Here is a 24,875-nt window from a genome sequence, read left to right as displayed (position 1 = left end):
ACTGTATGATTATAGAAATCTTAATGAGCTTATTATGGTTTCAACAAACTTGAAGAAAATCTTATGAGAGTCCTTGTGGGAGATGTCTCTACTACTTTTTGAATCCATAACCCACCAGTCTAGGTGCAGAGCAGAGACAAAACACAAGGCAATAAAAGGTAACTCAACTTATGTGCTAACATCATTCAAACACCATTAGGTGATATATGCCAAAGAAACATTTATTTTAAAACCCCCTTTCTTTGTCCATAAGTTTCCCTCAAATGCTGCCTACAATTTTATTCTAACTTCTCTCAAAAAAATGTGAAAGAAAGAAAACATGTTAAAAATTCTTCTCTGAGTCTTCAGTCAGCCTTGTTCTCCGCCTTCTCTTTCTTTCTGTTAGGTAGGAAGCTCCTAAAGGAAAGGGGAGGAGGCACTGTTGATGGCTTGTTAGTCTGGCTGTAGCTAACAGGCTCCATTCCAGTACTACAGCAGCTCCAGTGGCATAGGACTGACTGACTCATGGCTCTCAGTTGCAGGTCCTGAGGACACAAGGCCCGGAAATTTTTTTTTTTTTTAATTTTTAAATAAAAATTAAAAAAAAAATTTTAAACAAGAAGGGGAGGAAAAAAAAAAACTGGATTCATAAAGCCAGAGTCATCCTTAGTGGTTAGTGAAAGAGGAAGGACTGTAGAATATCTTAAGTTAATAATTTTTGACTAAAACTCTAAGAATCATTCTATATATTCACCCAATCTAAGCCACCTTTATTTCAACCAGTGGTTCTCAATTAAAAACACTTAAGAGGCTATGAATTTAAAACATGTAAGGGGCACCTGCGTAGCTCAGTCAGTTAAGTGCCTGCCTTCAGCTCAGGTCGTGGTCTCCGGGTCCTGGGATCGAGCCCCATATTGGTCTCCCTGCTCAGTCGGGAATCTGCTTCTCCCTCTCCCTCTGCTCCTTCACTCTGTGCATGCTCACTCTCTCAAATAAATAAAACTTTTGAAAAAATAATTTAAAAAATAAAATATTTAAGGGATTTTCATTTCTCCTTCACTACTGAGGGATAATTTTGCTGGATATAGCATTCTGGGTTAGTGAGTTTTTATTTCAACACTTCAAATAAGTCATTCCACTTTCTCTTTGCTTGCATGATTTCTGATGAGAAGTCTGCTGTAATTCTTATCCTGTTTCTCTATAGGTAAGGGGTTTCATTCCCTCTGACTTTTTCATTCCCTCAAAATTTTCTCTTAACCTTTGATTTTCTGCAGTTTGAATAGGATATTCCTAGGTATATATTTGTTTGTTGGGGTTTTTTTTTGTTTTTTTTTTTTGTTTTTTTTATCCTGCTTGGCTGTAACTCTCTGGATTCATCAGTCTGTCTACATTTGGGGAGAGTGGTTTTCCCTATGACTTCAGTCTTCTCACAGGTTCAACAAAAATCAGTGATTTTTTAATTTTTTTTCTGATTTTTTCTCGATGTAAGGACAGGAATGATGACTTCTCAGCTCTTTATATGTCAGAGCTGAAGCCAGAAGTCTTAGGGGGCTTTTAAAATCCAATTGGATTGGGTTGTTGCCAGGAATTTGGTTTTTTTGGTTTTTTGGTTTTCTTTTTTCACTTCCCTGAATGACTATAATGTGTAGCCAGTATTAACAGCCACTTCTTTAGATCTTTACATCTTAAAACATTTCTAAATTATGTCACTATTCAAGTCACTTAATAACAGATAATTTGAAATACCCTATTTTTTAATTTTCTTTCTGACAAATGTTACATGGCATATTTATTTAATAGCATTTTTCTATGATGATCATTGTAAAATGTGAGAGCACAACTGTGGCACCTCTGGGCTTAATCCTGCATGTCAGAACCAATCTGCCACTTTTACTTAGTACGATCACCTATCACTGCCTAAAAACTCACTCACCTGGGATAGATGACTCCTGATCAGGCACCTTTTACATACTAAGCCTTGCTATTATCCCAGAGAACTTCAAAATCCATACAAAAAATAAAAAACCATAAATTCTAGTCTTATAGATCCATGGCTTCCTAAAGTCCTGAGAAGTTTACTTCTACTTTTCTTAAATAGACAACCACATAGGTGCCCTCTTTACCTTACCTGACCTCAATAACACTTAGCAATACTGCTCACTCTGTCCTTGATAATTCCCCCCATTCCTGTCATAATACTCTTGGCATATTTTCTCTTTGGCTATTGCTTCTTATTCTCCCTCATGAGCTTTTCTTCTTCCATTCTCCCCCCTAATTTTTTGTGTCTTTCAGTGTTGCCCTTCTTTCATTCTTCTTTGTTTTCTAAACCCTTCCCATGAGTAATTTTATCAACATTTGTGGCTTCACTTGTCATCAGTCAATGAAACCAAAGAACTATGCCTCCACTTTCTCTAAGAAAATATGTTTAAAGTAGATATGTATACTATTTTGGTTGTATATATTTTATATGTATAATTTGAAGGTACATAGTTGGAATCTTTTTTTTCAATTACATACAATAACTTAAAACATATTCTTTTTGCAAAATTTTCAAATAGCCATCAAATTCAAAAAGAGTCTACCACCAAGAAAAAAGATCAGTGTCAGTAGTCTAGGCAAGTGATATGTCATTTCTAACTGATTAACCGAATTTTAATCATCAACATACTGCTCCAATGCAAACACAAGTAATATTTGCTATCTGAGGAAAATTACAATTGTCATCAATTACTTGCTGCTTTTATTTTCTGTGTAAAGGTCTAGTCTCCTGAACTACACACTAACCTCCACTTTGCAGAAAGACTAAGGTATTTTACTTCTTTAGGATAACGCTTCCAGAATAGAGAAACTCAAACTGGGTTAGCAACAAGATTCTAGTGCCTTATCACCATCTGCATTTATAAACTGCCCAGATGATTCTGTTACAAATCACAGTAGCTCAGTCTGGTCCAAAGTTGAAGACCTAGTAGTGACTGTGAGTACTAGTTAATTGATTGATGTCTATCCAAAACAGCTGGAAATTTGACTCCATATTTAATATATAGAAAAAGATGACAGTTTTCTAGTAGGTAAGAAAGTTATTTTGTTGTTTTGCTTTGCTTTTACTTTTATTCCCTCTTTAGCAATTTGACTTTGGATGCAAATAGGATACCTTTCTTGCATTAATGGGATTATTATTCCTCAATTTTCTTTGAAATAAGGAGCTTAAAGTTATTATATGAACATATGATCTATAAACCCTCCAAAAATTCTCATTAGTTTGTAGGATATTTCCCTTTTTATTATAAAATAAAAATTATTTATTTATTGTTATTCAGCATACATCATGATTATCTGTCATCTATGACTTCTACTACTGCTCCCTTCTATTTTTTCCAAGTAAGCAGTCATATTTCCATCAATTAAACATCACTTAAATGATTGTATCTAGAGACTGTATCAAATATGGGAGAACATAAAATTTGGATTCCAGCACCAATCATGAACCATGCTTAACCAGAGGACACAGTTTGAGAAGTGAGATGTGACACAGCCTTAAATTTAGCCCCTAACCACAGTAAGATGTTTAGTGGGCCATTATTTTCACAGCTCATCACAATGAGTAGCTTTGCCATATTTGCTTTATAGAGAACATTTTTCCACCCCATAAAAGTCTTTTTTCCCCCTCCCTTCTTCTTTAAGCAATAGTTGATAATCAGAAATCGAATTTTAATAAGTGTAAGAATATCCCAGTTCGCCGAGATTAGAAGCTTTCATTTGGAAGATTCTGTTCTACCTTCAGGAAAACTTCTCTAACACTTTCCAGCATAATATATTGCTACTGCTTTGACTTTCATTCACCAAATAACTCCATTAATTACCAGCAACCAGACTTCACTTCCTTACGATGTTTTGTGCACCTGGTTTGCAGACGGGATGTAGTAACAGAAGCCGACACAGCACACCCAGACTGCAGTACAGGCCAGAATGTTGGCTACTCGCAACTAGTTTTATGTGTCTGTGGAAAACAGAGCTTTGGATTTCAACCAGCTGAAATTACTGTTTGCTATTTCTCTATTCAACACCAACTTCATTCCGTACAAAGTCAGAACAAGGAAAGTGAATTTTCAAGATGGTGATCAAGTCATCATTTACTTGCAGATCTATTCAAATAACTATGGATTCACATGTTGAAATAGAAACCACATGAATCAAAGCCTCCCAATAATTTGGATCTTTGTCATTGACCTTGCATACTAACAGCATGCTATCTTTCTAGTAATAATTTCACAATAAAGGCTGAGGGCTCCTCTGGAAAAACAAACAAAAAATGCCTTAATATACTGCATTCTTATTTACCATTTGTGTCTGTATTAGTTCAGGAAGTTGAAGGTCTACTTAAAATAAGTCTTAAAATGCCTCTCTGCATGTGGCATGAGCTCCATGCCTGTAATATGCCCAATAAATATTTGGGGGAAAGAACAATGCTTTGTTTTTATTGTGAAATCAGACTCTCTTCCCTCCTATTTCTCTCACATTAACATGTTTTGCCATATCCAGGGACGGTTTTCTGATAAGAAACTAGCCACAGGAGTTGTCTTTGGATCTTGCCTCCCTGCGGATCTTTCTAATAAAACCTCCAAATAAAAGTGTTGATGGTGTTCTAGGAAAGTCCCAAGACCAGGCACATAAGGGGTAAGGAGCAAGCTGTCTAGAACAGTGCGGGAAGAATACATTTCCCACTTTGACAAAGGGGTTATACTGAGCTGAAGATACAGATGGGGAAATGATCATAGCATAATTCCTCAAAGATCTCCAGCACAGTTGAGTTAAAGCTATTAACTACAGACCACTTTTAGGTACATTACAAAAATCCTTATACTAACTTCAGCATTCTAGAGTAAAATGCAAAAAGATGTACTCTTGAGATGTATATGCTCTCTCTGGACCCCATGGACTTCAATTTAGGGAGGTCTAGGATCACAAAAAAACAATGCAGGGCTGCCTTCAGGGCCACTCTGTGACACCCCAGGAAAGAACCAGAATCTTTCCATAATGAAAACACACTATTTGGACCAAATTTATTTTACTTCCCATAATGTTATCAAGAAAATTGGAAAGAGGTGATTGATTTTGTGAGAGGACCAGGGGGAATGGGCAAGCATGATAAAAATATTTAAAGCTACAGAAAACTGGAAATCTAAATTTTTTTCTCTCTTAGGGACATGCTACTTCATTTTAAAATTAAATGGGAGTTGGCTCCAAAAACATTTAATATTCTATTTTTTTTCTAATGTAAGAACAAATATGAAGGTAGAAAAGTTGCTGGAGTATACAACAAAATGAAATCTGCAACAGCATTTCCTCTAATAATGATTTCATCATTGAAGAAATCATTGGAATTTTTCTTCTAGAGCACAGACTTTGATAGAAATGTCAAAAGATTTTTGCTAACTTTATCTTTTAATCTTAGTCTTTGTGGCAATTATTCCCAGACCTTATTGTGGTTTCCTGCACAAAATTATACCCTTAAGCAAAGCAGCCTTACATTTACTACAGGCCCAGGACAATAAAAAGTCAACAGCAGGAGAAAATATGTTTTATATGTTCAGTTAACTTTACACAGAACTGGAAAATATTGGCAAGTGGCACTTAATTATGTTATTCTAGTTTCTTTAATATATATAAAAATTGGCAACCCAAATGGAGATTATTAATTTCTGGTTATTTAGAGAGAGAATAACTATTTCCATTATTAAAGTCTTCAAATAATAGCCTCTGTATTTAAGGCTTTTAAATTCTTCCCCTATTCAATTTATAACATTATCATTTATTTTTAACTTAAATTATCTTCAAATATAAAATTAAAGAAAAGTGATTTTATTTGAGACACATAAAAATATAAACTAAACCTAATTTCTTTAGCAGGTTGATTTGGGACTTGTATTAGTTTAATATCATTTGGATCAGAGATCTTCCCATTGGTGGTAGAGTACATATGCAATAGTTATATATTGCCATATAATGAATTACTCCTAAACCTGTCTGCTTTAAATAACAGAAATTTATTTTCTTACAGTTTTGGTGGGCCAGAAATTCAGGGGTGGCTTCACTGAGCAGTTCTGGCTCAAGTTCTCTCATGAGATTACAGGCAAGATGACAGCCAGGTTTGCAGTTTTCTGAGTGCTTAGCTGGGGCTGGGGGATCGGCTTCCAAAATTGCTCCCTCTTTCATTCTTACTGGCAAGAGGCCTCAGTTCCTTGCTGATTGTCAGCAGGAAGCATCAAGTCTTTGTACACAGGTTTTTCTGTAGGGCTTCTTGAGCGTCCTCACAAAATTTGGCTTCCCCCAAAGCAAGTCATACAAGAAAGCAGGAAACCACAATGTCTTTTCACCTAGCTTCAGAAGAGGAAAGCCACAATGTCTTATTGCCTAGCTTCAGAAGTCACATTCCATTATTTCCACAATATTCTATAGGTTACACAAGTTATCTCTGTTCCATGTGGTAGAGAACTATACCAGGATATGATTACCAGGAGACAGAGATGGTTGAAATGAGCTACACCAATTGAGTCAAGAAAATAAGAAGAAAGAAGGAAGAAAAAGAGAAGGAGAAGAAAAAAAGAAAAAAGAGGAAGGGAAGAAGGAAGAAGAGAACAACAACAACAACAACAACACAACAACAGAAAGAAAAATCCCCATACACATGAAAGATGGCCTGCAAGGTCATAGACAGACAGTAAGAATTTCAGAGTATGACTAGTTGGCACATTTTTAGTATTAAAACATTTCTGGGAAATAGCTGCACAAAAGGTACTCACACTTTAAAATAAAATGCAAATGCAAGTGACCAAAACCTTGTGGGATTCTAGGCATGTACCTGCCTTTTATTCAATTATTTTCATTTCAATTCTCAAGTCTTTCAATACTTGATACTTATTATGATTGTTGCTTGGATTTCCTACTCCCTCTAAGCACTAAGAAGTCAGAAAATAACATGTAAAACAAGGACCTCATGAAATTTTGCCAATAGAAATTTAAATCAAATGATATAAATAATAATTTGTTACCATTTGAGTTGTAAGCTGACACCACTGGTTGCTGTCAGCCCATGGCTATGTAACTAAAAAGTAAGATTTGTAAACTATAATCTGAGTTTGTACATATATAAATGAAATCTCTGCTAGAAATGCCATATGTGTATCCTACATGTAAACCTACATGTAATAAAGACCATACGGAGGTATAAACAAAAAACATTTTTGCAGTTTCTCAAAGTCCTATAGGATGACTGACTCATTGGTCCTACTTTTTTGACAAGAAATCTTCAAAGAAAACATCATGTAACCTGGATTGGTTTTATTTCCTCATTACTGACTTTCTAGTTGCTCTCAAGGACCTATACCCTCCAGAATGACAACAAACTCTTAATGGAGTTCAATCGTGCCCCCCACCATCCAGGAAATGACAGTGAGAAACTCATCAATGGTGAGGTCAAACACTTTATTTGCTCAATGTCTGCCCATAGTAGCAGATGACCAGAAAATACACAACCTTAAATTAGAGACAGACATTAGCTGGAAGGGAAACACAGTGAACCTAAGCGCAAAAGATGGTAAATGAGCACAGAAGAAAAAAAAAAAAGACTTAGAAGTGAATAAGCTAAAGGAGGGGAGAAACCACAGAAAGGATAAGCTGAGTTTACATGAAGGAATGTACTATACAACTTCAGGTGGGGAAAATACAAAAACAAAACAAACAAGAAACCAGAGAGAGAGAGAGAAGAAAGAGAAAAAAGAAAAACAAGGGTATGGGAGAAAAGACAAAAAAAAAAAAAAAAAAAAGCTTTATTAGAATTAGCATCCAGCACAGCAGGTACCCAGAAACATACTGTAGAACATCAAATACAAGCAGAGATACTCTGACCCACACAAGGACATAACAGAAGAGAATCTGGGGATCACAGCTGGCTCACTAGTCGGAAGTGAGGACTGGAGTTAGAGACAAATCTAGGCTTATATTTAGGGAGTGCTAAGCCTCATAAAGAAGGACATCTAGGTGTGTATTGGGGGAGGGATAGGTGAAGGTTGGGAGGAGCTGGGAGTAAAAACGTGGCACAAAAAGTCAGGGGATTCCAAATAGCATCAGGTGTCACAACAGAGCAAAGGAGGTTGGAGAACAGGATCCAGACAAGTTCTAACGATTATACTCTTGTAGCTTATTTAGCTTATTTTCCTAGACACAAATGACAGAGCTCCCGTACTAAAATCACCTAATGGCATGGAGCAGCTTATCACAAGATGACCCATTAATCAAGAAACCATGACTCAAACATTAATTATCTATGACACAAGAGACTATAGGACTCATAATGCCAAGGTGGCTTTACTGAAATCCTTAATTTGCAAAATTCCATACATGGAGCTACATTCATACATGCAGCGTATTACCAGACACTCCACGGATACTAAACGAGCTATTCTTTCACTTGAATTTCTTACTCCCTTATGACTTAAAAATGTAAGCAAAAAAGTAATGCTACCTTTGGGCATTTTTAGTAGGAGGCTAAACAAATGTGAGTGGGGGTTAACCATGTAGCAATCAAGGATGTGGCTCAAAATATAGAGGTGGAATAAATTGAAGAGCCAAGGAGCTCTACAAATCTGTGGTTCTATTGACCACATTAGAGTATCAATTTATATAAACAGTGCACTTTTAATCTTTTGAAGTACTTCCACATATTTTCCATATTCCATTTCATATGCTTACAACAGTCCTAGGGTAAGCTGGATAGGTATAATTATCTGTTCCTTTAGCTGGAGAAATAGACTCACAGAGGATAAATGGCTTGTATAAGCTGGTAAGTAACAGAGCTATGGCATACAAGAACTCTGAATCCCAGTACGGTTTGTCTCACCCAGACCACGCTTCTGCAACTTGAAAACAAATCACTAGGAATCTTGCTGAGTCCTAGATTCTAATGAGAAGCTCCCAGGTGATACCAATGCTACTGGTCTTCAGTTCTAAACCAGGCTGCATCTAATTCAGTAATCTCTTAATTCAGTAGCTGTCCATCAAGTATTTTTTAAAATATGGATTCAAGAGCCTTAGCTCAGGGACTTCAGTAGGTCTGCTGCAGAACCCTGACCTCTGCATTTTCTTTAAAGTTCCATGAAAGATTCTGATTAATAATGAGGGCTGAGAATGTTTTCAAACTTATAAAGTCATAGCACCTGTACCGTACACATTTAAATATCTTCAAGCAGAGTATTTGCATTGCAATTATTAGGAATTCTAGTTCCATCCTAACTCACCACAAGAGAACTTTTTCATACATTTGTAGAATATTGAACTCTTTCAGATTTCTATCTCTCATCTTTTGATCTTGAGATTTTCATTTCTCTAGTTTCCAAGGTACAAAATATCCCACTATTCTATAATGTCACGAGATGTCAGTTTCACTCATTTTTGGTTAAAATAACATCACTTACAAATTTCAATCCCTATTTTCTTTGACCTTTTAAGATGTCTATGGTTCTTGGAGAACTTATTGTCAGGTGTAATTCTCATTATAATATATATAGACATTTTAGAGGTCTATACAGAGAGATAAGGAAGACGTGTTCAAGATATAAAAATCATTTCAGGAATTACATTTTGAAAGGAAAAAAAACTAATATCTGAGTGACAATTAAAGAGATGGCAATCTTATTGCGCAGTTAAGCTTCCCAAGTGAGTACACAGCAAAGACTGGTTGAGATAAGAGCAAGCAGTGATAGAAGGTGTTAGAAATGATGTGCCATGCTGGTATTGCATGTGGTCTTGGAGAGTCTGATAAACTAGTAAGTCATCTTCCAGAATTTCCACTCACTGATTTGAGGCACAAGTTAAGAGCAGTCTAGGATGCACATAGCTTTCTTTTCTTTATAAGGATGACCCTGGCCTTTAATTGCTAAACTCCACCTTAGCCCATGTCACTCTTCATATAAAAGCAAACAAAGGTGGTGGTCATAGGCTATAGATTCTGGAAGAACAGTCCAGGCAATTGAGAGTTCTCTCCACCCACAATCTCAATTTATTACTGTTGATGCTTTGGGGTACTAATGGGATAATATCACCAGAGCAGAGATGCTTTCTCAGTTTACAGTGTACTTAATAACACAGTAATTTTTTCACAGCACACCCTAAGCTAAAAGAAATACCTAACAGTTCTATTTATTCGGTAGTTAGGGTCTAACAATTCATAAGCACTTATATCCTAACAACACAGTGCCTGTTGAGCACAGCACAACATCTCAAACCTTAGAATCAGAGAGAACACTGCTATGGCATTTCTTGTTCTGAAATGATTTTCACACAGTCCTTGCTTTTTATCATAGAAAACTCAGCCTCACAAAGATATGACATGAACAAATGGAACATAGTAATCTAATGTTTAAACTGTTAATAGTTCATGTAGTGTCCAAAAGAGGTTATTGTATTTCCCTTGAAATTTAAAAATTTTGTCCCCGCATATCTGCTGCAGCACCCCAAAATACCTTTGTACACAATTTAGAAATGGTGGCTCTAGCAAATTTGAAGCCCAAGACTCAGATTTCTGGTCCTGGCTGATGAGCTTTCTAGCCATGTCTTACGGGGGAAGTCTATTAATTACTCTGAACTTCAATTTCTTCGTTCTAAAATATAAACAATTTCATCATTCTAAGAAGCAACACAAGCAAAAGCACTTTGGTACATAGAAATTCTATACTAGAGATGTATTTTTCTTGAAAGTGAGTTGGTTTAGTCTAGCGAATTTTAAACTCTTGTTTTTTTGAATATAGAATCCCTTCTTCAGTAAAACATCCTTAAGATACAAAGCACACATGTGACATTAGACACAGAGATACTCCATTGGAAAAGGCATGTGGGTCATTTCCCTCAGACCCAGCCCTTGATCTCTTCATGCTCTGCTATGTTCCAAGGGGGATGGACTCGCACTTTCTTGCAAACTGGCTTACCACTGAGCTCGTTCTGTAGGCTATTGGAAGAAGAATCTAATATTCCCCCCCACTCTATCTCCCAGAAACATCTTCAGTAGTCCTGCTTTCTGTCCCCCATTAAAGGCTCCCTCCTACAAGGTTCCCACTCCTACCACATGGCCTCAGCTCCTCCTCCCATCTCCCCTCCAGCCCTGTGTGTAAGGGTGGATTTCTGCAGGTGCTTACCTTGGAGTTGCCTCAACTTCCTCAAGTTGCTATTTCAAGTTCTTCTAACCCATAGCTAATGTTCTGTATTGAATCCCCTACATCAAATTTTTTGCTGTTGACTTTATTTATAACTGGCCCCAACCAATACTAAGATGTGAATGGCCCAGAGCCCTGCCTCTAGGCCCCAGGCTTCCTATATGGTTTTCCTTAGGCACATCTGAAAAACGTAAGGCTCATTCCTCACTCTATCACTAAAAAGCTGTGCAATCTTGGGCAAGTCACGGAATAGAATAACTCTGAGCCCCATTTTCCTCATTCTGCAAGGATCACACTTACCCTGACCTCTCCCGATAAATGGAAAGTATTTGGGATGACTTAAAACAATCAGACTGACCTTTTATTACAACCCAAGACTTTGTGTATTTGGATAAAGTGTTTACATTTAAAAATAAAGATGTTGGTTTCCAAGAAACCCCAAAAAAAGACCTGTCCTCCACACTCATCATCATAACCCAGGCCTAGCTTTAAAGATAAAAAATTCTGAACTGTTCTTTCAAACAATGAAATTAGATGAAAACTGATGGACTTTTATCAGTTGTAACAAAGTTAAAACATCTTATTTACAGCTACTGATTCATGTTTCTATTCCGATCTTGGTGTTTATGCCTAACAACCCACACTGGTATTGTGCTCATTCCTTCTTATATTGTGGTTTCAGCACTTCCAGAGTGGTTTTAGGCACTCCTAATCCAAATTTTAGGTTCATGTACTCAGAGATAATTACCTTCGGTTGCAAGGAGGATGCATACATGACAGAAAATGGAATTAGACAATTATGGTTTGAGAACTGCTGCTCCAAATAGAAAAGTTGAAATATATATGTTTGTAAATAACTGTGGCCTAGTGTATATTATAGGGTTTTTTTTTTCCCTCAACAAAACTTTTTTTTGTTAAGTTTCACTTTCTGATGTGCTGCGGCATCAACTCTGTCTGGTGGAAAGAAGACATTTGGGTCAATATTGCTACCACGCGTAGCCTGATCCATGACTGAGTACTGACTAAACAGACTACAGCAATGTGAATATATCAAACTGTGACTCCTCATATCAGTCTGGCTCCTAGGATATAATAAACTCGGAAAGGAGCAAGGGTGAGTCTTTTCCAGCACATATTTCCAGCCCCAGCATAATTGCCTGGTTTTCCAAACACCTGAGATGAATTATCAATAAATGCATCTCCATTAACACCAACTGTGGCCCTCAGCACAGTCCAACAACGGTGCCCCCTTAGCCATGGCTCAAAATGAAGAGCTTAAGGATCATATATACGAATCAGCTGGTAAGTTAAATGCTAGCCAGACTCACCAGCTATGTTTACACTGGATGTAAATGAAACTCTCAAGCCATGAGATAGAAACAAATATGGTATCTGATAACAGCTTCAACCCAAACGTTTAGTCACTCACCATGACAAAGAAAATGTTTAATAATAACAGATTACAGTAAAATATGGCAGATGAAGGTAATACAAAAAATGGACTAATGTCAAGAGAAGCAGTGAAAGAGCAAAGGGCATAAAAGCTGGAGTGAGAAGAAACTCTAGTATTCCCCTTCCCTTGGTGCACCTGCATATTTTGCTTAACGATTAATCCAGGGCTGAATGGATGGCAGAAACTGAAGAGCTAATATTAGAGAAAGTCTCCCTTAACAGTCTCCCTGTCTAATTTTCCTAAAATGCTTTAAGCCTCAGGTCAAAGTTCTATTCCATGGCTCTTCTTTCTTCATATATCTTTTCCCCTTTCCCCAATCCTATGACATCATGCCTGACTTAGGGTTTTCCTCTGGTAGCGCTCCGCACCCTCACCACCCAAGACTTTGCCTCTCAGAACTGGTCCTCTCTAGCCACTTATTCAACCATTTTTGTTGCATAATGTGCATAACACTGTGGAAAGCATGAGAGACCTAGAACATAAAGGAAAGAAAAAACAACAGCAGTTCCCTCATTCTGAAAATAGTTATTATCTAGCTTGATAGGCAAGGCACATATGCATGAAAATATTCTAGGTCTCAATCTCATCGTTGTATCAACAGGAAAAAGTAGGTTTTTCTAGCTCTATTATTCTTTACTAAAAGACTTAGAAAGTAATGACTCACCAAGTCCAAATTGCTATAGTATATGCAAATAGACACAGTATAATTGGAGAGTTACTAAGTCACACAAAGTTACCCAAGAGTCATAGTTAAACGCTTAGATAGACTTTCAAGAAGAGGATATAGTTTGAATGATATTAGATAATAAATATCTTAGGAATGAGAAGCCCTCAAGAAGTCTCTCAACCCACCCTATTATCCAGCTTTATTAAATCTTAACATTCTTTCATACTTTTCTCAAATCCTTTCTTTTTAAGAAACAACAGTAAAACAATGGTGATTCCTGTGATCTTGATCCTATCCCCCTTCCCCACTGGATAAATCAATTGAAAGAAGAATGGATAAATTAATTGAGATATACTCATACCACAGAATACTCTACAATACAGTTACAAGAAATAAATACCAACACAGATAAATTTTTAAAACAACAAATGATCAGTTAGATTGATTCCAGTTGTTCACCAACACAAGCATCATTGCAATAAACATTCCTGTACACATCTCCTTAGACATAAGTGCAAGAGTTTCTCAAGAGCATGTTAAGAAGTGAAATGTGTGGGTTTCAAAGGATATGCACATTTCAGCACTACTAGATATTGTCAAAATCTGTCCAAATATTTGTGTTTTTTTTTTACCAATTAGTAGCATATGACAGTTCTCATCTCTGCCATCTTCACTGATATTTAGTAAAAAAAATTTTTTTTTTCAATTTTTGACAATCTAATAGTTTTAGAATGGTATCTCTCTTTTATGCCTACTCTGGTTATTTGTGAAGTACTACATTAGTTCTTAAGTTTATTGCTTGTTCTTCTCCTACGAGTTGCCTATTATATCCCTTGCATATTTTTCAGTTGTTTTGTTATTTTTATGTTGATTTGGAGGAATTATTTACATATCCTAGGTAATAGCATCTTTCTAGTTATATGCGTCTAAAAAATGCATAATAATAATAACTTTGTGAGGTGTGTGCTTTTTTTTTTTAGAATTTGCTCACTTTGAAACAAATTTGTCATTTTACATGATGATTTTGTAGTCTTATATCTTCTCTAAGATACTCTCCCCTGTATTTGCTTATAAAAACTTTTAGAAAAAAAATTAAGTGTTTATTCTATCTATATCTTCCTTTGTATGATGTAACATAGGAATCTAATTTCTTTTTTTCCTATATGAACAACCAAGTTTAACAACACTATTGTCGGTGCTTTATAATTCTGCCTCTAATCTATTCCCAAAAGCAATCTTTTCAGAACATTCCAAAATGCAGCACATACTAAAAATTATAGTTTAAGATATCTTGGGACAGAAGTAGCTACAGGTAACTTAATGGATTACTCTGTGTGCGTGCATGTGTGTGTGTGTGTGTGTATTCCAGAAGCACTGAACTACTGGAAATCCTTTTTTAAAATATTCATTATGAGATAGTAGTGGGCTTGAAAGCAGAGGAAGAAAAGAATATTAAAGATGTTGGAGACTCTTAGGTATAGCTTAGCTACAGAGGTCAGCCCCAGCCATATCCTGAAACTTAGGACCATTCTGGCATAACCGGAGTCTCAAAATCATGCCATGGAAAGACTTTAAGTTTCTTGTGAGTCTCTGAAATGTATCTCTAGGACCTCACCTTCAGCCTACATTTATCTACAGCCCACAACCTGAGTCCATCACAGTCTAGATCAGTACTTCTCTAGGAGCACAACTGAGGGACATTTTTAAACTGTTTTTAACACACCACCATCTTCAGAGTGAATGGTCCACGATTCGTGCATTGCCCTCAGTATGGCAGCTCACTGTGGTGTTTCCCTGAGGAAAGCTGACCATGTTCTGAATGAAATGCTTTCTTCTGGGAGACACTGGGTCATCTATCAGGGAAAGAGAAATGACCCACACAAACTACTCAACAAACCATCTCCAGCAAACATCTCTGAGGAAGCCAATGGACAGGGTACACCTGTACATTACTGAACTATCTCAGATAATAAAGGAAGGGCTGTTAATATAATCAGAGGGGGCCTGCAGCTGTTCAAAACAAATTCTGAACTCAGGTAGTAAAGAGACACATATGAAAGCAGTAATTTCTGGGGTGTTTTTTTTTCCCTCACTTTAACACTCCCATAATTTAAAAAGAATTTAATGGATTTTCATTTTCAAGACCTGAAAAAACAAAAGTCCTCCTAAGCTGAGAGCAAATGCTTCCAGTGTTTGCCTGAAGCCATTCTTTTTATTGGGGGAGTTACAGCCCCTTGAGAAGAAGGGGTTTATAATGGAAAAAATGAGACAGCATCAACCATAATGAAGCTCAGAATGTAAATAATAAAAACCCTGTTAATGCCTGACACTTTATGTTTCTAAAGAAAACCCCTGCCTTTTATCTAAAATAAGACAGTTGCTGAGGAAGTGGATAAAGACCAGGCCAACTTGCCCACAGTGGTTCATTCCCTTGAAAAAAAGTAGAAGGAAAAACAGTATCATGAAATTAACTATACCAGTTAAACCACCAATCACCTCATGCTCCCAGCTCTTCTCTGAGGTAGAGAAATATTCATCGAACCACTGAATGGAGGTAAAAGAATCCATCTCAATTTAGTGCTAAGGTGGAGCAGTTATTAAATGAGCAAAACACTTTTCCTACTGTTTCTTAACTCCAAGAAGCATAAAGGCGCTCACTATTAATACTGAGGAAGAAGAAAAGTTAGAGTAAGGCATTGATTTTAAAAGATTCTATTTTTCTTAAAGGACAAATCTCTTAGCTTATCCTCCCATGTTTCTCTTGAAATTCTCTACCTTAGAAATTGCTGGATGAGATACTAATCAAAGAGCTCTGAATTCTTCAGAGAAAATCTCTAAATATGAAAATCAATATTAAAAATAGTAGAACTTGGAAATATAAAACTATTTAGGTACTATACACCACAACAAAAAGTTTTTCAGTCACATTTAACAGATTAAACTCATTGATTATTTTAAGATCAACAACCCCTTTGTGATTGGCATTTTATCAAATTAAAATGTATTCTAGTTTACACGCTCAGTTTTGTATACACTCTGAACATCAGAGCATAAATAATATACATACCAAATGTTGACTTTAGAGCTTTGTGCAGGCAAAAAGTTTTTCCTCAAAAATAGATACACAACTAAGGAGGCATGTTTCAAAACTTTATATGAAACTATCTTAAGCTTCTGCCAAGAATTCCAGTAGAAATTTAATTTTTTTTGCAGTCTACCTTAAAACAGGAGATAGCTGAATAAACACCTTCTAAAGACTTGTTTTCTGTAAAATTTTATTCAAGAACAACCCTTACAAATCATATATTCTACAAACTTTTTGGACTCTTCGGCTTTTACCCTGATCAAGTATAAAAACCAATCCCACTGAAGGTGGCCTGAGAAAAGCAATTTTATTCACTGGAGTTGAATGATAGACACTTAATATTAATTCCTATCTTATAATCCTTCAGAGCCTACGTTAGCACATCAATTTATCCTCCCCAACTTTTCTTACTGTTATGTAATTCCCTTATTCTTTAAACATGCTTACCACACAAAACTTTGGTAGGATCTGAACTCTGTGTCAGATGAAAACAAAACAAACTATTTCCATCTAGGTCCAATTCATATAAGCTTCCATGTGTATGTCCTGCTTTATGTTCATCAATCTCACCTTCAACTCCAGAAACGCAGGGAGGTCAGAGTTGCAGTTCCTAGAATTGGCCTTTTATGGAACAAAAGGTACTCCTCCTTCGTACACTTTGAAATAATATTCTTTGGCAGTAGTCCAGAAGGATATTGTGTGTACATTTCAGGGTGTTATACACATACATATATAGATACGTGAAAATGTATGTATATAGATAGATATGTATATATGCATATATGTATGAAAATCATGATAGATAATTTTTTTTCTTTTTCTTTTTTTTTTTTTTGGCATTTAGCTCTCACACCACTCACAAAAAAAGTTTAGAAGAGGAAAATATTTGTAAATTCAACTTCTCCAAAGGAGACCTGTATAAGATTATTCATGACAAGAACTCATTCAAAATAGTTTTAAATGTCAAAATAGTGGATCTTTTACTACTTTCATCTAGCCTGCTTTCCCAAGATGTTCAGTGAATTGGATGTTTCCAGTAGATATTTTCTCTAGATATTAAGTCTAAATATAGGTTTTCCCTCATTTCCCCTCCCTCAGCTTTTTAGATTTATGCCCATCACATTCTCAGTCTTCTGTGGACAATCACACTCTAGCCAACAGTGATTCTGTGTCTCACTCAATGAGGCTTAGCTACTAAAGAAACCCACGCCAAAATTCTACCACAGGTTCTTCTCACACTGGAGTCAAAAGAGTTCTGTGCAGGCAACAGGGAAAAGCACAGGGACAGCAGGGCCTTTCATCTCTCTTTAGAAGATAATCGCTCCAGGCCTCCTGTTCTTTAGTTCCTCTCCTCTGAAATTCCTGGATTGTTTTCCACTGAAAGGCCAAGCTACTGCTCCCTTAGCTAATGTCAAGCAAGATTGCCATAGCTGCCAAAAAACAAACCAGAGAATCATAAACTAGCCAACACTGAATTCTCAACAGTATCCATTAGCTTGCTGATTCACATGTTACTTATTCCCACTCTAAAATACAAAGAGTTAGGCAATGGGAAACCACAGCACATTTAACCTGAAGCTTTGAAATGTGTACGGATGACAGCAATACATGAAGTCAACACAGGAAATATAAGTTTAGAGCTATGGCAAGCTTGGAGAGTTTCTGGAACCACAGATCTTACTTTGATGTTCACAGCTATTTCAATCAGCAAAAGTAGCAATTGTAGAGGGAAGAAAGCACGCACACAACTTCAACAAGCAACTCTCTGGAGAACTTTTCTTTCCTTTGAGGAATTCTCTTCGATTTATTAAGTTATCTATCTCATTTTTAGCAAAGTGTTTTAGAATGTAAGAATTTACCAAAATGACATGTAACCTACTGGGAATTAAACCAAAATGCACACTTAGCTGTTGCCTTAAAAACCACATGTCTTTAAATCCCTTGGTTGTTAATTTTTATCCCAAAGAGAAGAGGTCTTAACTTTCATTGACTCTTACTAGGTAATAACTGGACTATTTTGAGTTATATTTCCCCCTACCTTGACAACTTAATTGACCTGTAAGAAGTGTAATTTACTATATAAAAATGATCCGAAAGCATTAAATAAATTTTGTATAAAAAATCATGGGAGTCTGTATTTTAAAAGGATAATGTGGAATAAAAATTAGATAAAAATGGTTTTAAGAAACCCAAATGCAAAATTATGATGCTATAATTTCTATTCAGAAACCTTTATTCCAAAGCCTTAACCCAACTGTCTACCTCAGATGTATCATGGCCATCCACACAGTGACTTTCTTTGGAATTAAACTTTGGAATTACTTGTTTACACAAGAAAACTCATCTCAGATGTAGCATCTGTTTCTCACTAAGGCTTAGCTTTCACCTAATTCTCCAAATGGGTTGACTGAGGTTCAAGAATGTGAGGTGACTCACTTAAGATCATACAGTGAATCCAGGGCAAGCAGCCTCTCTCCCTTGAGTAGTAGATGTATATCTTGGTACAAAACTCAATTGATGCTGTTCTCAGGCCTGTGACACATACTGACAGCCACTCGAAAACCTTAGTTCATTGAGTAACTCACCTGACATCTTCATATTTTTAAGTGTATCAGAAGGAAGGGGAAAACGCCAGGGAATTTGAATACATTCACCAGGTCTCCTTTATTAAATTATATGTCTTGACTCTAGAAGCAGCCTAACCTAAAATATTTGAGTATTAAACCCACAGGTAATATTATATACCTTGTATAATGCAGCAAGAATGTAGTAAAGAGAAAAGAATATATGTGGAGTATACTAAAAGGTAAAAAAAAAAAAAATTAGGAAAAATCTGTTTACAGAGCCCTACGTATTTATTTCATACGAAACATTTTACGGTCTTTATATATTATGAACAACTACTTACACACACTAATTCTTGCTTGGATAATTTATTGTTTTATATCACTCATTGCAAGGAAGCCAAATAACACTTTACAATAAATAAAAAATTATTATATTTCAAGAAAATTAACGGTGCCATAAGTATAAATCTACATACACTCAGCCAAACTAAATATTCTTACAAGTTGCCACTGTGTGAACTTGTAGATTTTCCTATCAATAAAACTGTATATTTCAACTTTTCATTTTAATCATGATCTTTAATGTGTGTGTACATACTGATATACATCTAGATACAGATATACAATTGTTTCAATTCTTTTCTAAAGTACAGTGAATAGAATTATTCAAATTTTCTTCAGCACTTTCCAAAGAGTAATATCTATTTGATCCATTACTATTAGAACAACTTTGAATCAAGCAACATATCCAGAAAGGTTACTTTCAGACTTGTTATTTATCTACAGAATCAAAGTTCTAAGTTCAGATGTTTCTATATACTATAATTATCTATGATTGACTCAGTGATTCCTAAGTCTGGCACTGTAACTAAAATGTTCTCTTCTATAGCTTCTAGTGAGTATCATATAATTCTTCAGACATTCCCACCAAAGAACTGCTCAAATCACCTTCTACTTCATTTTAAATAAAAAATAAATGGGTTATATCAGATATTAACATTAGGGAAGCATGAGATAGGGTGACGGATATATGAAAACTCTTTATATTATATCTTTGCAACTTTTCTATAAAGAAAATTCTCCATAAAAAAGTTTAATTTTTAAAAAAGTATGCTCTGTATCATTTTAAAGAGGAATGAAGTGATGGTGAATATGAAAATAAATGATCAGGTTCTGAGGACAGAAAAAGGGAATTCTTTGGAGTAATCTCATGGTTCTTTCATGAATTTGATTAACCTTTAACTATTTTTCTTCCTCTAATTCTCTGAAATGTTAACTAAAACAGTCAAAACATCTGTAGTCATACCAAAACTATGCCCAAGTCTTTCCATAAAGATGACTTGTCATGAATGTTCTTCAATCACCTCACAGTAATTTTGATAAGTCATTCAGCAAACATGTACGGAGCACTTGCTATATCCCGGATATCATATTGGGCTCTGGAGCTATGAGGTGGTAAGGTGTGGTCCCTATGCTTGGGGAGCTAACTCTGCAGAGGGGAGAGATGAAGACAACATGTAATGAGAACCTCTCACCCAATGATACTGTACTCCTTGTGAGCATTCAGGAAAGCTCCACAAAACAGTTTATCTTTTAACCTAAGGGTCACAAATCTTATATTTGATAGCACTGTGTAGTTTACAAAATGGCCTCCAATCGTTTTTTTTTTCCTCTCAGCCTCATCACAGGCAAATAATGCCAGATGGGCAGCTTTTTCATTCCCATGTTACTGATGAGAGTTACACCCAGTTGCCCCTGGGGCTCAGAGTTTCATTCATGTTCTGTGAACTCCTGATCTGTCCTTGTTCTACTGCTTCATATCTTCCTACATGGAGATCTTGCCAGACTCCTTCTATAAAGATTCCATTCTTTCTTCATATTAAAGTGAATTCCCAATGTATTTCTTTTTCCTTGGCCTTTCTTCTCTTACCACCTATTTCTCAAAACAAGGTAAATAATGATAGTTATTCTAGTTTTAAATCAAATCTTCCTTCCCAGGATAGGAGGTCCACTTTTGAAAATAAGTGATTTTCTTAGAATCAAAAGTCCTGTAAGTAAATTAGACATATTTTGGAAGTTAATTTAATCTTTTCAAGTCATTCGCTACTTTTTAGTGTGCTGGAGAAGCTCACACATGAAAAATACTCTGCATTATTGTGCTTCACACAACATATTAGTTTGCCTCTTTTATGTGCCAGGTATTATGCTGAACCCTAGCGAGGCAAAGATAAATAAAAAATACCATCTTCCCTAAAGGAGGTCTGGTCTAATCCAGATAGGAAGATGGACGATTATAACACATATAAGAATAACTATTATATATGTATGGCTAGGACTTTAAGAGGACTTGCAAGGATTTCCTAAAGCAGAGCGCTCTGGAGGGGAACATTTTAAGCTGACTTAGAAGCAAAGGTTTGGAGGAGGGAGTGCCTCTGCTCAAGGAATTGGTAGTAATTTAGAAAGGCTAGGTACAGAGGGAGTTGAGGGAATGGAGAGAGATAAAATTACAGATAAGTGGCTTTGCATATCAGGTCAAGGATCATAGGCTTTATTCTGAAAATGAGGAGCCGCAGAAGGATGTTAAGCAAGAAAGATGTGATCGGAGATAATGTGAAGAATATGAAGAGCTCTAGCTGCTGTGTAGAGAGCAAATAGGAGCAGAATGAAAACTGGAACCAGAAAGTGAGAAGATGGGTAGTAAGGAGAGCACGTATTGCATGATGCACTGGTTATACGCAACTAATGAATCATCGAACTTTACATCAGAAACCGGGGATGCGCTGTATGGTGACTAACATAATATAATAAAAAAATTATTAAAAAAAAAAAGAAAGAAAGTGAGAAGAAGTCAACGATTTGTCAGTTGCATTTAACACCCAGTGGTCATCACAACAGTGCCCTCCTTAACACCCATTATCTGGTTACCCCCATTCCCTCACCACCCTCCCTTATCAACTAATGAATCGTTGAACACTACATCAAAAACTAATGATGTACTATATGTTGGCTAACTGAACATAATTTAAAAAAAAAAAGTAGGAAAAAAAGAAAAAGAAATAAGTGAGAAGACTAGAATAATAGCCAGGAACTCACTGATGAGAATGAACCTGTTTGAGCAGGTAGTCTTGAGAGAAGTGGAAGGAGTCCAGAGCTACCAAGGAGGCCAATATAATTCAGGAGACAACTGGGTGTGAGTGGAATGGAGATGTGTAGAGAAATGAGGATTGAGGGGTCTCCCAGGTTGCCGGCTTAGGTGGATTGAGGGGGGCTATTCATGGAGAAGATGAAAAAGGAGGTTACCAGGAGGTCAGACTCACTTTGGGGGCGGGGGAAGGAGCCAGTACAAGCTGCCAGTGAGGCGTTTAGTTCAGGACACGCTGAGGTAGATGCCTGCTCCTCGGCTGTGGGTCTACAGCTCAGGAAAAATGTCTGTGATCATAATATTTGGGACTCATCTGCTACACTAATGCTTGGGTTTCTGAAAACTGTGTGCTCTCTGAAGTCAAGGGCTGAGGCTTCAGAGGGGCAGGCCAGAGTCCGCATCATGGACTTACCTCTAACTGATTCATTATCAAAGCCTCGACTTTCCCACCTGTTATTACCTTTCACATTATGACCGTTGCAAGGATAAAACAACGTGTAAAACAAACAGCCTGGTATTTAGCACAGAAAGGGAACATAATAATTGTACATTATCATGATCTTTCAAAAATGCTCAAAGCAAATCAAACGCATTTTATAAGGGTTTTTCTTCTAAGAGAGAAGAGTACATACCTCTCGTTTCAATTATTTGATAATTTTGTATGTTTATACTGTGATTCCTCAAGATTTTAAAAAGCAGATTATACTGCTTTCTGGCTCAATATATGTTAAAATTACTTGTGAAATATAATATACAATAAAAAATTTAATTCTAAGCAAATGAAATCCTCTCACTTTATAAAAAGTTAATATTTTCTGCTATTAGGAACTATTCTGAGTCTCACCACTTGTATATACTGGAGATGAAGGTGACTAAGAAAAAATGTGGAGGTATCCCGGCTTTCAGTGGCCTAATTTTAAGTTTTGGTTGGTAATTTCCCTTTTTAAAAAAGACAGTGATGATAGTCCAAAAATTTCAGCTGGACTTAATAAGCTCACACTCTAAAATATAACAGAGTAGAATGCCCTCCCATCTTAGTTGAGAGCTCATCCTTAAGAATTCCCTTCAGTCATTCTTCCTACTAAAGGTCACTGGAAGGAAACTGGAAAGTCTAGTGGCTTTTTTTTTTTTTCACCAACTTTCTGTGCTACAATTTTAAAAGTCTGGATGAAGCACAATCAGAACTCCTCAACTACAGAACATAAATTTTTAGTACTTGTTGTTCTGGAATCCAACAGAAGAAATATTTGGCTTTTGCTTGGCCCATCCCATTAGCATTAATAGGTTGTTTTCATTGGAGTTGTCTTCAAAAAAGATATGGATATGAGAAATGATATATTTAAAACACCAGTTTTCAAGCTAAGGTCGTGAAATGCAGCTTTTAAAAATTAAATAGAATTAACTGGAATATAGTAAAGTAGAATAGAAAATATCAGACTGCACCCAGTATAGAAGAGGTAAATACTGCTTGAGAGAGCTTTTATTCATACATTGTATAAGATATTGATATATAGAGAGACATATATAGCAATATGTCTGTGTGTCTTTACTGGGTCACAATGTATGTTAATTGCAGTTAAAGGTTTGAAGGCCCAGTGTTATGAATTATACACTATCAGACAAGCAAACCAGAAAAGATGTAATACTGCCCCCCAAAATTCTCTTCCTTGCAGAGTTATGCCCATCTTCCATTCGAAATTTGCCTCAAACTTCGTTTTTAAAATAGAAATATCCTCTGCTTAAATATGTTAAGCGCTGTACATTAATGATCTTGACGATGATACCAGTAACCCCACTCTGTTCATATTATACTCTGCAAAAGGATTTCAAATCAATTACTTAATTCTATTCCCTTTACTTTTCAGCAATATTGCAAAACCAATAGGAGAAGCAGCAGCAGCTCTGTTTACACTGAAGCACAGAGAGGCCAAGCGATTTGCCTCAGGTAACTCAGTAGCAAAACTACATGCACAAACCTGGTCACTTAAATCACAGCCCTGCTTCTTCTCTGGATTGTGCGGCTTCGTGCTACACAGCTGCAATTAGTTTGCCACTGTTTATCTCATGGGTCTTTGTCATTTGTTTTATGTTTAAAGCTCTGTCCACAAAAGAGTCCAAAATATTTGGGAAAAGGCAAGGAGGAGGAACATACAGAGATGACTTCATGATTTAGGAGTTTGTAAGTTGTCAACTGTGTTTTCACCCAAGACTGAGTGAGGCTTTAATTGAAACTCGCTAGCAGCCAATCTGCTTTGTAGATGTCTTTCCATTCCAAAGACAATCCTAGGGCTCACCATGCAATACACCACCCCATTAATATTGCTTAATTGAAATGAAAACTCCAACTTGCCAGGCCATTTTTAATATGGGAATTCAGGGTTATAGGAGACAAATTACAAATTAAAAGACAGAGAGAGAGAGATGTGAGATGGAGCCGGGAGTGAAGGGAGAAGCTGGGGGTCTTTAAGGAAGCACCCAGTATAACCACATGAAATAAGCTGGAGAGCTTCCCCTGTTCTCCAGGAACAGAGACCGGGAACTCTCTGACCTACGTTATGTCTAAAACTCCCTGGGTAGGATGCTTTTTCTGATAAGACATTTGAAAACTACTGATTTGAATACTTTAGTGGGTTTGTAGGTAAATTGTATTTGTTACATTATAACATTATATTTGTCTAGAAAATTGCCTGTTTTTGAAAATTTTTCTGTAAGGTTTCCACAGAATTCACTGGTTTGTTCAGTCTCTTTGGTCTCAAATTTTCCTTGTTTCATTCCTAA

The 24,875-nt window shown here is 36.3% G+C and overlaps 1 non-coding gene across 1 annotated transcript; it reads left to right on the top strand.

The window, feature by feature from the left end:
* Positions 1 to 413: 413 nt before the first annotated feature.
* LOC113260985 (small nucleolar RNA SNORA54) lies at positions 414 to 536 on the top strand. Its single transcript, XR_003318205.1, has one exon. It is a non-coding gene; the product is annotated as a small nucleolar RNA SNORA54 (small nucleolar RNA).
* The last annotated feature ends 24,339 nt before the right edge of the window (positions 537 to 24,875 follow it).

Source organism: Ursus arctos, unplaced genomic scaffold (assembly GCF_023065955.2).
Source record: "Ursus arctos isolate Adak ecotype North America unplaced genomic scaffold, UrsArc2.0 scaffold_15, whole genome shotgun sequence".
NCBI lineage: Eukaryota > Metazoa > Chordata > Mammalia > Carnivora > Ursidae > Ursus > Ursus arctos.
The sequence above is the reverse complement of the archived record's forward strand: the minus strand, read 5'-3'. Positions and strand labels throughout refer to the sequence as shown.